Here is a 16,121-nt window from a genome sequence, read left to right on the forward strand (position 1 = left end):
AAGTTTGGTTGACATTGTAAGGATGTTTGAGAGTGAATGAAGGTGGCCTTTTTAACTTTTGTCATTTTTACTTCACAATCGAGACTCTCTTTCGCTGCATCATTTGTCTGCTGTCCACCGCTCCCTCTTGCCGTCGTTTACTCTCAAACATCCTTCTTAAGTCAACCGAACTTCTCACACTGATTTTTTTGGCTTTTCTGTTTCATTCTTACTTGTCACAGTAAGACGTTTGAAATTTTCATTTGCAGCATCAATTGGCTCGCACGCAACTTATCGCGGGCGTCGGACCGAAACCTCTCACGACAAAATTTGTTGATTGGTTCGCACCAATTTATTGGTCAGTCCCAGCACAGGAGTGTTTTATTTGACTTTTTCAACAAGTCGGTGACCAGACCAATTAGGAAATGTCTTTGACACATTTTAGGGCGCATGAAAATTAAAAGGTTTGGGAGGTTTCCGCCCAATGCCGGCGTTACGTTTTATGTAAAGCAAATTGTCCCCCTGGGCACCGTTTCATCTCGACAAAAAATTACATCTCACGATCCTTCCCGGCGCAGATATCAGTTCAGCATCGACATCTAAAAATCACCCACCGCTCCCATATTATATACTTACAACACCTCACACGTCGCGCTCTATTCCTTGTCGTTTTTTCCAAACACCGTAACGCGCGATCACTTTTCGTTTGTTGGTTAAAACACAGAAGACGGGATTAGCTGTAGTAGGTTCGCAGGACACCTGAATGAAGAGCGCACTGAGGCCGAGAGACAAAAATGAGGTCAAGCAATGTGTTTTTGTCAGTGGTAGTGGCGGTTATGAGTTGCGTGTAACCTTTGGATAGAAACGGTTCAAGAATGGGCTTGGACGAGGACGATAGCACATCTTCATTGCAATTTCCACATACTAGAATCTGACGATGGCCCGTCAGTTCAAGGTACCACAACAAACTTTCCAGGTTTGACAGTAACATGCGCAGACCGTATCGCGGAGGTCTGTAAACAGCAGCAATCAAAGTATCGACGGGAGCGGTGAGTTTCACCACAACAAATTCGAGATCATTCACACTCTGAATGTATTTCTTTTCCTGCGCCGCGATGCGACTGTTGAAGCAAATACCTACGCCACAGCTGAGTTTTGTCGCCAAGTCCAGACAGTTGGAATAGGAAACGCCTCGATTCCGTCGATACATCGCGTAGCCTTCCAAGGGAGAATTTCCGGCAGCCGCCGATCCCTGGATGTGCGTTTCTGTGAAGCACAAAACATCAGCAAAACGCAGATCGTGGTAACACGCGATATCCTGTGCGTGACGAGGCAGTCCGATGTTATGGTGGACGACGACCAGGTCGTTTGCAAAGTCTACCGTCGCCATGACCCGGAGGAGGGGCATTACGTCATCCAAAGAAGTCTCTGACATCTTGGCAAGAGTGGCGGTTATTTCCAGATTAGCGTGAATCCTTCTCTCATCCATATGCAGGTTATGCAGACCGCTGAGAGAAGTCATTCTACTCAGGGCGACATACCCCATGCCGTGTTCAAAGACATCTTTCAGGGACTCTGCCGCTCGGGACGTCGTCATACCTCGTACCATATGAATAGTGCAGGCAAAAGCGAGTTTAATGAGGAACCGCAGACGCACCACTCCAGGCTTCTTCATCTTCTCCTTGTGTCTGTCAATGTACACGGGGTTAAGAGCAGTACTTGCGTTTGTCACATGATCGAGTTGCTGTACATGCGCTTCATCGGGGTAATTCGCCATGGGCACCACTTTTGCAAACGTACCGTTGCACAGACCCGCTTGAACATTAATGTTGCGCCTGATCATGACACGAATGGCGATTGCAACTTTTATCGAGTCCAGTAACTCACTCTTAGCTCCTTGGACGGGGATCGCCTGTCTCGCCATTCTGCCGGTTTGTTGGTCTTTCTTTTAGTCGTCCGCATTGATTTTTACAACATCCCTGTGAATCAGACTCGGCACCTCGGAGTTATGAGCATCTACCTGTTTATTGGTGGCGTTGACATGCAGCACGTGCTTCGGACACTTTTCGGGAGGAGTGTAAGTGGTAGCGGGCAAAGCTCTGTCACGTCCAGACAGTTCGTGGGACTTCTCTTTGACACGGAGGCGATCATCATCGTTCTGCTTCATGATTTCAGTCAGCGTGATCATTTTGAAGTTGTCGCGCCAGTGGTCGAGCCGAGAGGGATCATGTACACACAAAGGTTTCGACTGTCTAACATGAGGGAGCTGATAGAGATCTCCAACAACAAGCACAGACATTCCACCGAAAGGTACATTGATCCCTTTGATTTGTTTCAATCTAGCGTTCACATATGCAAAGAGGTCTTTCCACACCATGGAAATCTTGTCGATGATGAGTATTTCAGCGATCAACAGCTCTGCTCTGACTTCGTTCAGTTTATTGCCCAGGCTGTGATACAGGGTTTTCAGACTTCTCTGCAGTTTCAGTAGACAGTGCAAGGTTGTCCCGGTAACGTTGAAGGCCGCTGTGCCGATAAAAGCTGCGAGAATAACAGTCAGCTTGGAAATGTTGGCTTCCTCAGCCAGTTGCGGTAGTCTGCGTGGTATTTTCGTTGCCTCCGCGTGCATACATTTAAATGTGACTTACCAGTGCCAGCATTACCATTGATGTAGTAGAAGAACTGCGGCAGCTAAATCCACACACGCATTTTATGCATGATTCCCTGACCATGTAGAAGACGCACGCGTGCTTTCGGTTCAGGTTCCGATTCATGTCGCGCATCACCGTCGAATCGATGCCTCCGTCGCGATTCACATTTGTGTTGCGTCTGACCTGTTGTAGTCTGGGACATTTTCCTCCACGTCATTGGGTCTCTTGCTTGGAGTTCCTCGATGCATTTGAGTCTTCCAATTCACTCTCGGGAGCCAGGTTACACCACTCGTTGATGACGAGTCCGCTTTCCTCCACCTCCTGGATGGCATGGTCAATGTCTTTGTGTTTCTCGTACCTTTCTCTGCTTCGGCTAACAATCTCAAACTCAGGCTTCGCGCGTTTGACGTACGGCAACTGTACACAGGCGTGACCGGGTGAGGGAATTTCCGTGAGACAGAGGTCCGTAGGTGGGAATACTTACTGTATTGGATATCTAGATTGCCATCCCAGGCAAGAAGATGTTGGTTGTAATTGTTGACCCAGCAGTCTCTTGGATTTCGCTTGAGCGTGACGGAACTCTTGGAGGCGGTCATGCGCAGACATTCCACGTAATCATTGCCGGTGAACTCACATTTAGTCAGTCGTTGCGGCAAGGTCTGGTTGGATGTCTCTGGTTCATTCAGCAAATGTTGCATGCGCACAAGCTTGGCATTTGACACTGTCTGCTTCTCTTTGTGCTGATTTTTATTTTGCTCGCACAGTCCGCGGTTCGAATAATCGTCGTCGTTTCGCAGGGTTGTTTGGGAAAACCGAAACGGTAGTTCGCACAGAGGGTCTTGACACAGGTTTTTGAGTGAGTTTTGCCATGCATCTGAACTTCTGTGACGTTCTTGTTAAGTTCCGGTTCTTTTTCTCACTCCAGCAGCTCAGCCGTGATGTATTTTGACACAAAATCACATACGGCTTGATCTGAGGCCGTCAACCCATATGAGGCAATGAATGTGAGGACTTCCTCTGTGCTGAAACTCTAATTTGTAAAAGTATTCCTCGACTTTACCAATCAGTTGTGCCAGAGACAGGATCAGATCTCTGAACAGAGCTTCCACGCGTTTGTCTAACATGCGTGCCTCTCAACGGATGAAACGGATAGCGTATTTGCTGCGCACGAGCTTTTCAACTACCTGTTTATCTTGCAGCATAGCATTGCTTATTCTCCGACCATCCCTGGTAAAAGGTTTACCTTTGCGTAGCTATATTCTCATGCTTGAGGTCGCCTGGTAGATTTCAGCCACAAACTGAGCGGAGAACAAGTAGTTTGATTCTCTGGCAAAATGTTCATCCACGCAACACAGCCGTGTTTTAAAATATTTGCTCGGCGTGGGTTTTAATCAGTCTGTCCTCATCGAGGGTGTTTTTCGGAAACTGGACAGGAAGAGCCATGGCCTCGAGTTTGGGAGTCTTGAAAAAGCTTATCGGGGTATTTCTTTCCACGGGAGCAACGGAGTAAATTCCCTCAGTAAAACTCATTATTTCCTCTGACAAGTCATACGGTTGGACAAAACGCCGCCGTTCGGTTCATCGCCTTTTTACGGGGTTTCGGCATTTTGTCGTCGCTCCGGTTTAACATTCTTACCGTTTTGCGTGTCGCATGAAGGGCATCACTCTCAAATCGGTCGATCTCCATCAGATTTTCCTCATTGTAGTCACGTTCACGCATTTCTTCTTCATCAGAGCTACTCTCATCATCGGTGAGGGTCGGTTTGCAAAGGTCAGCGTCATCGCGAATGGTAATGTCTCTCTGTACTGCGGATGAATTTGTTTGTTTAATCAGAGCACTCACCAGGTTCGACCAAGTCACAGTATTAAAGAGCTGATGGCCTTTGTAGAAAAGTCATTGCTTCAGTTTCACTCTGAACAATTGAGAGCGACATCTTCCTCTGGGCAAGATGTTGGCCGTTTCCTCTACTTATGCTGGCACGCACATGACATTTCCTCAAATGGCTCATTGTTGACCCTTTGAAAGAGGTACAATTTTGGCAAATGAAATACATTGTGAAACAAGATGTCTCTCCATTATGTTTAAATTACACAATTCTGCGGGAATGTCCGCAAATTGGAGATTGGTAGCCACGGCGAGTGCTGACATTTTACCATCTTTGAGATGCGTTTGGTAGGTGTGGCATATCCACTCACGCTTTCTCTCATCCAGTACTCTGCACGACATCTCACACCATCAAGTACAAATGTGAACAAACTTTCCTCTGAGCCAACTGGTGACAACGAGCTTGTTTTTTTATATTGGGACAGATTGCGTACTTAATTAGGAAATAAAATTTGTGGCAAACCGTGCAAATGAAAGGTGGTCCATTTTTATCTTGATCTTTAAATAGCTCAACAGCTTTCATGATTTTACGGTCATTTTTTTCTTTACATAGTCTGTTGATGATTGGTATCTTTGAAGCAGTTTCATCGTGGCGCGGTTTGTATTAGTTCTCATTGATGAATCGTGTTTTGCTTTCCATAGCAATCTCATGTTTTCCTTTTGCTTGGCTCTGAATGATGGGTCATTTGCATTGCGTTGTTCGATATCGGAGCGCTACTTGGTCCTAAATTCATCATCACGACTATATTTCTGCTTAATATAGGAGCGCTCTTTGGTCTTATCGTCATCATCACAACTATATCTCTGTGTGATATAGGAGCGCTGTTTGGTCCAAAAGTCGTCATTGCTACTATATCTCTGTCTGATATAGGAGCGCAGTTTGTTCCTGAACTCATCAGCATTTTCACGATGTCTTTGTCTACTATTGGAGCACTTTTTGTTCTTAAAATCTTCATCCAAACTGTATTACTAGTTGATACTGGCGCACTACCTTATTTTAATCGTGTCATCTTTGTAATTGCGTTTCATGACGAGAACTTTTTTTTTTTTACACAAATGTTAAGGTTTTGATGATAGCGAGTCGTCATGTAAGAATGTTTATCTCTGGAGTTTTTATTTTTCCTTGTTTTTCATGTTGACATTTAACCGCCTTGTTTTCTTTTCCTGATCTTTAATTCATCTTGGAAATTTTCTCCTCTTTGCTTTTTCTATTTTTAGCAGTTGTGGGCCAAACGATTTTAGACATACCTGCTGACTGTTGTCACATAAGCCTTCAGTGTAGTGGCAGTGTTTTATCGCACCTGGACTGAAATCGCTTGTCGTCAAACGTGATATCATCGCAGCCGCCAACTGGTGTGACGTACCCGTCATCATCGTGCGCGTCAAGTGAGCCCAATCTGAGCATGGCGCCATCTCGTGGTCACTGGCAGTGTCTCCAACAGGTTTACCGGCGTCAATTCGTACTGAGTTGTAGAAGAGGTGCCAGCTGCGGCGAAAATCTGTATCAACTTATCTATCAGATCGTTCAAACATGTAAAAAGCACCATGACAGCTGTACCGTGTGATTTACCGGAAGCAGCAGGGAGCCCATCATATTCTCTGGCATGCAGCTCAAAATATCCATATCTTCCTTGGTGGTTTCGGAAAACTGCAATGAAGATTGAATTCTTAAAAACAAGAGCATAACGTACATCTGACACTGGACACAGAAGTCTGGCACTAAGGTTTATAAATTCCACGTCTGCAACAGAAGATGTCAAAAAAACATACATTGATTGACATTTTATCAACAGATGTCGATTACTGAAGCCATGCACTGTCAGGGCCGCTTCCCAGCCGAGGCTGGAAAGCGGTGTAAGGTGGACCCTTAAGCGCAGACTCAGGAGGTTGGGATAGACAGGGTGTTTATTGAAGCCCGTCAAGCAACACACAATAATCACTATGGGATGAATATTTATCAATTTATTAACCGCAAGGGTTCGATGATTACAACCGCCGGGAGGGCGAAACGAAAAACGCTGGGTGACCGGGTCACTCCAGGAACTAGATAACGAAGGAACAAAAAACGCTTGCAACGCAAGGAACCGAAAAAGCAATGCTTACCACAAAAGGGTGAAGACAAATCCAATTTGGAACGAGAAACTTAAAGCGAGCCGTAAAGTAGCTGAGAAGAAACAAAATACAAAATACGCAAACAACAAAACGAGATCAAATCACGAGGAGAGCAAACTATGAACAAGAGCATGAGCAAAAGCACGAGCACGCAGGATAATAATCCGACGCGGGTATGTCCGCGTCGGCTGCTTAAATAGTCCATTCATTAGAGTCTTAATGACGCGCAGCTGTGGCAATCGGGAGCGCGTCCCGCTCGTGGCCGCTTCCCGGAGCGGAGCCGCCGGACCACGCCCACTCGCTGGAACCACAACAGCCAGATCGTGACATGCACAAGCTAGAATTTCATCGGTTGCTAAATTAACATGTTGGAATCGTCCTTCTGCTATCAACACAGTCACAGTCGCCACGGAGAATTCTTTGCCTCTATCGAAAACATGGTTCTGGTCGGCACTGCTCAGATTATTTTTCTCCTGCTGGAAAGCTAGAAACGTAGCAGAGTTTACAGCACATTAACGGTTTCTGGAATTGGCATAGGTTGGATCATCTTGACTGTTGGATGCCAAAACATATGTTACTGGATCATGATGTATAAGCGGTATTACCTCCACAGGCTTTTCATCTTAAACAGCTACTGACTTGCACTTCCACATTCTGCTTCTTTCTTACGCTGTTGTCAGCTAAATTTGACAGCTTGTGACTTCTTACCTTTGCGTCGAATGGCTCGTGTCTTGCACTTTTCTCTCCCAAAGGATTGTTATCAGTGTATGATCCTGTCACCACTGGGATGTTATGTAAATGAGTACTTGATCCCGTCACCAGTGGGATATTATGTAAATGAGTGCTTGATCCCGTCACCACTGGTTAAAATTCAGTTGGGCAATAAAACCACTACCGGTTCAGTTCAGTTGGGTAATAAAACCACTACGGGTTCAGTTGGGTAATCACACCACAATGGGTTCATTCACTTCAGTTTTGTAATCGTTGGGTAATATTTATAGCAGTTGGGTAATAGTTTATAGTAGTTGGGTGGGGTAGACAGGGGTTGAAAGAACGCAGAGAAGTGAGAAAGAATGTTAGGGGGGAACACAGCAGTCTGTAGAAAAGTAAAAAACACTATTTGCTCGGTCAACTACTGTATTAAAATTTCTCACAACTTTACAATCTTTCTATGCCGCGTATGATACAGATAAGCTTTAAATATATTGTTGCACTACAATCTTACTTTTAGTTTGACCTTTGACCAACTATATTGAAATATCCTGAATTGATATGAATCAGAAGCAATGGTTTTGCAAAATATTGTGAGCATACATACTGCTACTTAAGTGAAATGATTCAGGGTAATATGTGGCCTCATTATAAAAAGTAATTATAAAATAAATATAATATATATAAACAGTAAACTGCTAAAAGACAAATCCGAACAAGAGAACATTGTAATATTAAATACCAGAGGTATTCAATTAAAAGTCACAGAAAATTTCTTCCAATTAAAAGGTCCGAACCAAAGTCCGACTTCCCTTAATGTCTAGCCTATGTTCACATTTTTATATAGTTTCAATATTTAGTAATTTTCAACAGAGCGCACTTATATACGAAATATTTAGCAATGTTCCCATTAAACACCTTTGCCTGTCAAACAAATATAAGGCGTTTATTTCACATTCAAGAAAATGTGGCTCCAGGAACTTAAGGGTGCCACTTCCGGAAAAAATATATCAAGTGCTAAGCATTGAGTTAACATATTTTGCCTTTTTTTTTCTTAAATCAAAGAGTTATCAGCCTAAAAAAAACGGAAAGCCTAATTATCCAAGTAAAACAGGTCAACATGTTCAGTACACAATCAATAAAAATGGCTGTCCTCATGAAAAATTAATTCAAAATGAGCTTCGACACCACCTTTTCTTTTGAATATTTTTTTTTTACTTTTCTTAATGAGAAAAATGAGTTTGTGACTGCCCTGCCAGTAACTTAAATCTGGGTTGGAAAGGAGTCAGGGCCATTGGGAATTGGTAGATTATTTCACACATCTGGGCTTTGTGTTTTCCTTTAAATAATGTTTGTGCAACAGCATTTAAGCACTCCTTTGCAACTTCCCCATCACTGAATGTTTCCCCAAAATCCATGATACATTTAGTGAACATTCGTTTGCATGCCGCTGGGCTGTAAACGAAAATGTAAACATCTGTTATACTGCACTCGAAGTTCGATGTTCTCTTCCGGTCTGTTGCGGAATTGGCAGTGGATCGTAAACAAAAGATTTGATTGGCTCAAATCAGTGACGCCTTTTCCGTATTAACTAGAATTGCAGCGCCAACGTTTGCGAATGCGCCCTGAAAAAAAATCATCATAGATTGGTCAAGGGTCCGGTCCGAACCATCCCGCCATTTGGTGATGCCTGTTATATACATTGTTGAGACCCCCTGGTGGGCTGCATGCAGATTCCAAAGGACACTGCCGCGAAGGGACGGAGGGATCACAACTCAGTGACAGTATAGCAAGACGCCATCCAGTGCATATATGGACTCATAGTCTGGCGACAAACTCAACAGGGCTGGGTCGTTTGTGTCAACTCCTTCCCCTATCTTCAAGCAGGTATAGCAGGCGGCAGAGGCATGCGTCAGCTGCTGTCTCCTGTGCATTGAATGGCTCTTCAGAATGATACCGGATAGAAACCAAATGTGGTGAATCCACATTGTCAGTGAGTGTCAATCCCAGAGAGAGGCCGTCCGTGAAGCCAAAGGGAGAAGGATGCCTGGAGTTGCGTCAACGGCATGGTTGGGTGCCTCGAGGAAGAGCAATGGATTCCAGATACATAGATCTCCTCGTCGGCCAATCAGCCCCTTCGTTTTGAACGTCGTAAACTACGTCATGAGTATTGCCAGCCGCCATCCACAACCATGTGTTACTTTGATTGTGCTTTTGCAGTACCGAAAGAGACCTCTGGAGGGCGGCAAGCGTCGGACACTTGCAAGGCTGGTTGTTGATTTGTTCACCCCAAATTTCTCTGGCGTAGCTTATATTTTCTCTCTCTCTCGCTCTCTCTCTCTCTCTCTCTCTATATATATATATATATATATATATATATATACATATATATATATATATATATATATATATATACATATATATACTAGTGCTGTCAAGTGATAGAGATGATTTTTTAAATAATTAATCACAAAATATTCCATTAAACACGATTAATCACATTTTTCAACTACAATTTTTTTGCGTAGCTTGTAACAGATATTTACTTGAATAATATTTTAGAATTGATGCAAAATCACCCAATATGAAGTATATTTAATTAGCTAAATAGCTAATTATGTGGTGGTTCTAAGAACCGAGTGGAAGGAAGACTGGACCCAAAAGCAAGCGTGGAAGGTTGAGGAGGATTTATTGATAGGATCGGGGAAGGAGCAGCGAGCTCGGGAGCCGGGGAAGGAAGGCTGGTGGCGGAGCGGCGCGGCAGGACAGGTGCGCCTGCAGCAGCGGAGAGAAGCTCGCCAGCCAGGGAGCAGCGGGGGCGACGGGCGGAGGGCAGGCCGGCGCTGTGGCGGGACGAGCGCGGGCGTGGAGCTCGTCGAGGCGGTGAAGACGTCGGCGAGGAGGCGGAGAACGGCAGGCAGGCGGCGTGAGGACGGCTGAGATGCGGGCGGCGGTCAGGCGCTCGACGGCTGGCAGCGGAGGAACGGGCTCGGACGGGCACTGGACGGCTGGAGGGAGAACGAGGACAGACAGGGGTTAACGCGGAGAGCATGTCACGGAAACCAGGCAAGTGCGAGGCGAACGACGACATGAGCCAGGTACCACGGTCGGTCACGGGATAATCCGGCGTCTGGCTCCTGGCAGCGCTGAGCTTTAAACCCCGCGGTGATTGCTGTAGACGAGCTGCAGGTGCGCAGGAGCCGACGCCCTCTCCAGCCGGAGGCGTGCCTGTCGGGAGACTGCCGGAGATCTGTAAACAGAGAAGCTCGCCAGGCCCCCCCATAACCGAACCCCCACAGTACCCCCCTCTCAACGGACGCCTCCTGGCGTCCTACCTGGCTTGTCTGGGTGTAGGGCATAAAACTCCCGGATCGGGGAGTCGTTCAAGAAGTGTTTGCGTGGAATCCATGAGCGTTCCTCCGGGCCATAACCTTCCCAGTCGACGAGGTACTGGAAACCTCTCCCCCAACGCCTCACGTCCAATACTTTGGACACTGTAAATGCTGGGTGGTCGTCGATCATCAGGGGGGGCGGAGGGGCGATGGTCGGAGGGCTCAGAGGGCTGGAGGACACAGGCTTGAGGAGAGAGACGTGAAATGTAGGGTGGATTTTAAGAGAATCGGGAAGCTTGAGCCTGACGGAACAGGGGTTGATAATCTTGGTGATGGGGAAGGGACCAATGTAACGCGGGGACAGCTTACGTGAATCCGTCAGGAGGGGGAGGTCGTGGGATGATAGCCAGACCAGTTGACCAGGCTTGTAGTCTGGGGCCGGAGTTCGATGACGGTCGGCCAGGAGTTTGTTCCGCTGCGCTGAACGAGTGAGGGAAGCCTTTACCTCCGCCCAGACTCCCTTGACCCGACGGATGTGCTCCTGAACGGAGGGGACCGCCACCGCGTGCTCCTGTTCTGAGAATAGGGGGGGTTGGTAGCCGAGACAAGCCATAAACGGAGACATGCCCGTGGGAGCGCAGGAGAGGGAGTTGTGGGCGTATTCGATCCATGGGAGAGCCTCGCTCCAAGACACCGGGTTCCGGGCCACCACGCACCGCAGCGCCGCCTCCAGGTCTTGATTGGCCCACTCGGTTTGCCCGTTGGTTTGGGGATGGTACCCGGAGGAGAGGTTGGCCGTAGCGCCCACCGCCTTGCAAAACTCCTTCCAGACTTGGGAGGAGAACTGGGGGCCTCGGTCGGAGACGATGTCAAGTGGTATGCCGTGGAGCCGGAAAACGTGCTGGGTTAGGAGCTTGGCCGTCTCCAGAGCGGTGGGTAGTTTGGGAAGGGGGACATAGTGAACACTCTTGGAGAAGCGGTCGATGATGGTGAGAATGACCGTGTGTCCGTCGGATGGGGGGAGGCCCGTGACAAAATCTACGGCGATGTGGGACCAGGGGCGGCTAGGGATAGGCAGGGGGAGGCCCGCCGGGGCCGAATGTGAGGCCTTCCCTCGGGCACACACCGCGCATGCCAGCACGAATTCCCGTGTGTCCTTGGCCATGCTGGGCCACCAGAAGTGTTCCCGGAGGAAACGGAGGGTGCGAGCGACGCCCGGGTGGCAGGTGAGCGATGATGAGTGCCCCCACTGGAGCACCTGGGACCGTACGGCGTCTGGGACGAAAAGGAGATCCGAGGGGTCCGCTCGGGGATCGGGTTGAGACTGCTGGGCCTCCCGTACCGTGCGCTCGATCTCCCAGGAGACCGCTCCCAGGAGGCAAGAGGGGGGCAGGATGGTTTCCGTGGTCTCCGGACTGGCGGGTGGAGCGAACATCCGGGATAGGGCGTCTGCCTTGCCGTTGTTGGACCCGGGCCGAAAGGAAAGGGTGAAATTGAACCAGCTCAAGAAGAGATGCCATCGAGCTTGGCGGGGGTTCATCCGCTTGGCTGATTGTAGGTAGGCCAAGTTCTTGTGGTCGGTCCAAACGAGGAAGGGGACGGGGGTGCCCTCCAGCCAATGCCGCCATTCCTGGAGAGCCCAAACGACTGCCAACAGTTCTCGATTGCCGACGTCGTAATTTCTCTCCGCGGGAGACAGGCGTCGGGAGAAAAAGGCGCATGGGTGTGTCTTCTGCGTGTCGGGGTCCCGTTGGGAGAGGACGGCTCCCGCCCCGGTGTCGGAGGCATCCACCTCCACAATGAACTGAAGCGAGGGATCGGGATGTCTAAGGACCGGGGCACTGGTGAAGGCTTCCTTAAGGTGTCCAAAAGCTTGAGCTGCCGCCGGGGTCCACTGGAAGGGGGTAGTGGTGGAGGTGAGTGCGGTGAGGGGGCTCGCGACCTTACTGTAGTTGCGGATGAAGCGTCGGTAAAAGTTGGCGAAGCCCAGGAAGCGTTGGAGTTCCTTACGAGTGGTGGGAGTGGGCCACTCCACCACCGCCTGGATCTTAGCGGGGTCCGGCTGGAGTTGACCCCGGGCGATGATATATCCCAGAAAATGGACCGAGGGTACGTGAAACTCGCATTTTTCCGGCTTAACAAACAGGCGGTTCTCCAGGAGGCGCTGGAGTACCAAGCGGACGTGGCGGCGATGGTCTTCGAGGGAACGGGAGAAAATGAGGATGTCGTCCAAGTAGATGAAGACGAAGCGGTTGAGCATGTCCCGAAGGACGTCGGTCATCAAGGATTGGAACACGGCCGGGTCGTTGGTGAGGCCGAAAGGCATTACGAGGTATTCAAAATGGCCTAGGGGGGTGTTGAAAGCCGTCTTCCATTCGTCGCCCTCCCGTATGCGAACCAAATGATAAGCGTTCCTAAGATCCAGCTTGGAGAAGACCTGGGCTTCGCAGAGGGGCTCGAACGAGGGGTCTATGAGGGGCAACGAGGTCTTGTTTTTGACGGTTATGCCATTCAGGGCCTTGAAGTCAATACAGGGGCGAAGTGAGGAATCCTTCTTTTTGACAAAGAAGAAACCCGCCCCCAGGGGCGAGGAGGAGGGCCGAATGAGACCGGCAGCCAGGGAGTCGCGGATGTAAGTCTCCAAGGCTTCCCTCTCCGGTCGGGAGATATTGTACAGCCGGCAGCTGGGAAGAGGAGCCCCGGGGAGGAGATCAATGGCGCAGTCATAGGGCCGATGGGGAGGAAGGGTGCGGGCGAGGTCCTTACTGAAAACCTGCGCCAGGTCATGGTAGTCGGAGGGCACGGCCGCCAGGTTGGGTGGAGCCGGGGCGAGAGGGGAGGATCGGGGGACCGGGTCTGCGGAGAGCAGGCACTGCGAGTGGCAGAGCTCGCTCCACCCCGTGATGGAGCATCTCCTCCAGTTGATTGCGGGGTTGTGCATCTGGAGCCAAGGGAAGCCCAGCACAAGGGGGACTTGCGGTGAATGGATGAGGAGGAGCTGGATGGTCTCCCGGTGGTTACCGGAGACGATGAGGGTGAGAGGCCCGGTCTGTTGGAAAACCCGGGAGATGAGGCGTCCGTCTAGTGCCACCACTCGCCGCGGGGAAGGGAGAGGCTCCAGGGAAACTCCTAGTCGGCGAGCCAGAGCCAGGTCCATGAAATTGTCGTCCGCCCCGGAGTCCACCAGAACGGTGACCGAGAGGGACTGGCGTTGCCACAGGATGCGAGCGGGGATGGACATGCGGGAAGAGGAGCCCGTGGCTGACACGATATGGCTCGCCGCAGGGCTCCTGATCAACGGCGAGCCCCTTCTTTTGGCTTTTCCGGGCAGTCGGCGATGAAATGACCGGGGCTGCCACAATAGAGGCACAGCTGGCTCGAGAGACGCCTCTGGCGTTCCTGGGGGTCCAAACGGGTCCTTCCCAGTTGCATGGGCTCCTCCTGGCCGTTGGGGGGTGAGACCGGAATCCGCGGGGTGGTGTCGGCGAGGGGCGCGGGGAAGCGCGCAACTGGTCGGGGCGACCTCCGCGTCCGATCGGCCTGCCGCTCCCGCAGCCGGTTGTCAACCTTTACCGCGAGGGCGATTAGTTCTTCGAGGGAGGTGGTCTCGTCGCGGACGGCCAGTTCGTCCTTGAGCTGATCCGTCAGACCATTGACTAAAACTCCCCGAAGCGCGGGTTCGTTCCACCCGCACTCGTGAGCAAGGATACGGAACTCCACCGAGAAGTCGGCGGCGGACCGGGAACCCTGCCGAAGAGCGAGCAACCGACGGGTTGCTTCTCGTCCCTTGACGGGATGATCGAAAACCCGCCGCAGCTCTTGGCAAAAGTTATGGTAGGAGGCCATCGCCGGCGCCGATGCCTCCCACAGGGCGGTAGCCCATTTCGCGGCGCGGCCGCGGAGCAGATTGACCATATAGGCAATTCGAGCTCGATCGGTCGGGTAACTCTGGGGTTGCAGGTCATAAACTAGTGAGGTGCTCAAGATGAATTGGCTACAAGAGCCCAAGTCGCCGGAGAACGGCTCCGGCGTGGGGACATGAGGTTCCCTGCCGCTCGGCGAGGGCATAGAGGGAGGAGGAGGGACCGGGGAGGTGCCCTCCGGGAGGTCGGGAGAAGAGGAGAAAGAACTCACCTGCTTGGAGAGGAGCGCGAGTTGGAGGTTGAGAGCCTGGACGGAGTCCATGAGCTCCTGCATCATCCTCTCGTGACGGCCCAGCTGTCTATCTTGGTGGGAGAGAGCCTCCTGGAAGGGGTCCGGGCTCGCTGGGTCCATTGTAGTGGCCGGATTATTCTGTGGTGGTTCTAAGAACCGAGTGGAAGGAAGACTGGACCCAAAAGCAAGCGTGGAAGGTTGAGGAGGATTTATTGATAGGATCGGGGAAGGAACAGCGGGCTCGGGAGCCGGGGAAGGAAGGTTGGTGGCGGAGCGGCGCGGCAGGACAGCTGCGCCTGCAGCAGCGGAGAGAAGCTCGCCAGCCAGGGAGCAGCGGGGGCGACGGGCGGAGGGCAGGCAGGACGAGCGCGGGCGTGGAGCTTGGCGAGGCGGTGAAGACGAGGAGGCGGAGAACGGCAGGCAGGCGGCGTGAGGACGGCCGAGATGCGGGCGGCGGTCAGGCGCTCGACGGCTGGCAGCGGAGGAACGGGCTCGGACGGGCACTGGACGGCTGGAGGGAGAACGAGGACTGACAGGGGTTAACGCGGAGAGCATGTCACGGAAACCAGGCAAGTGCGAGGCGAACGACGACATGAGCCAGGTACCACGGTCAGTCACGGGATAATCCGGCGTCTGGCTCCTGGCAGCGCTGAGCTTTAAACCCCGCGGTGATTGCTGTAGACGAGCTGCAGGTGCGCAGGAGCCGACGCCCTCTCCAGCCGGAGGCGTGCCTGTCGGGAGACTGCCGGAGATCTGTAAACAGAGAAGCTCGCCAGGCCCCCCCATAACCGAACCCCCACAAATTAATTAAATAGCTTTCTTTGATTCTTGAATACGATCGAAATGGAGACATCTTTATAGGCATTTTTCTTCTAAACATATCTCACAACTGCTCACAATCGCCACACTCCAGCATTGTTGGTTTGCAAGGCCCAGTGGTAACTTGAGCATGATGTTTTGTTCTGAGGCATGCTAAACATGTATAGCTAATATGGCACAATATTTGCAAAGTATGCTAATTATTTTTTAAGTAAATCAAACTGAGTTAATTGAGTTACAATATTTAACTGAGTTAAACATTTTTGCATTAATCACCTGAGCTAATGCTTTAATTTTGACAGCCCTAGGGCTGCAGGATATTGGAAAAAAATTACATTGCGATTTTTGGCGAGGCTGCGATGTACATTGCGATATTAAAACTAGAAACATTTTCACCAAATGACTCAAATACTTCTGTTTGGAAAGACTTTGCTTTGTTTATGATACAGCTCTGGGATGGCTTGATAGAAATACATG

This window comes from Idiotropiscis lumnitzeri, chromosome 13 (assembly GCF_059441095.1).
Source record: "Idiotropiscis lumnitzeri isolate Australia: NSW breed Sydney's pygmy pipehorse chromosome 13, RoL_Ilum_1.0, whole genome shotgun sequence".
Classification (NCBI taxonomy): domain Eukaryota; kingdom Metazoa; phylum Chordata; class Actinopteri; order Syngnathiformes; family Syngnathidae; genus Idiotropiscis; species Idiotropiscis lumnitzeri.